Consider the following 376-nt stretch of genomic DNA (forward strand, 5'->3'; position numbering starts at 1 on the left):
CGTTTTAGGTGGCAACTCTTGCAGGCATTTCAAAAAGCTGGGGCTTGGGTGCAAGGTCTGAGCGGAAAGAGAGGTTGGAGGGGGACAGTAGCAGTCGGATCAGCTGGATGGAGAGGTGGAGAGAAATGAAGGGAGAAGCAGAGGCCAAGGCTGGGTGTGAGGGAGCAGGGAAGACAGGACAGAAGCCCAGGAGCCAGCCTGAGCCCAAGGGTGGTCTAGAGGGTGTGGGGACTGAGGAAATGGACTTGGAGGGTTGACCAGCAGCACCATGGGGCAAACTCAGCGCAGTTGGATAAATTTGCCACAAACTCCCTCCGAGGACAAAAGCACATGGAAATAGAGAAAAATATGTGGTGCTGGGTGTCGTGGCTCACCC

The sequence above is a fragment of the Mandrillus leucophaeus genome, unplaced genomic scaffold (assembly GCF_000951045.1).
Source record: "Mandrillus leucophaeus isolate KB7577 unplaced genomic scaffold, Mleu.le_1.0 Scaffold35, whole genome shotgun sequence".
Classification (NCBI taxonomy): Eukaryota; Metazoa; Chordata; class Mammalia; order Primates; family Cercopithecidae; genus Mandrillus; species Mandrillus leucophaeus.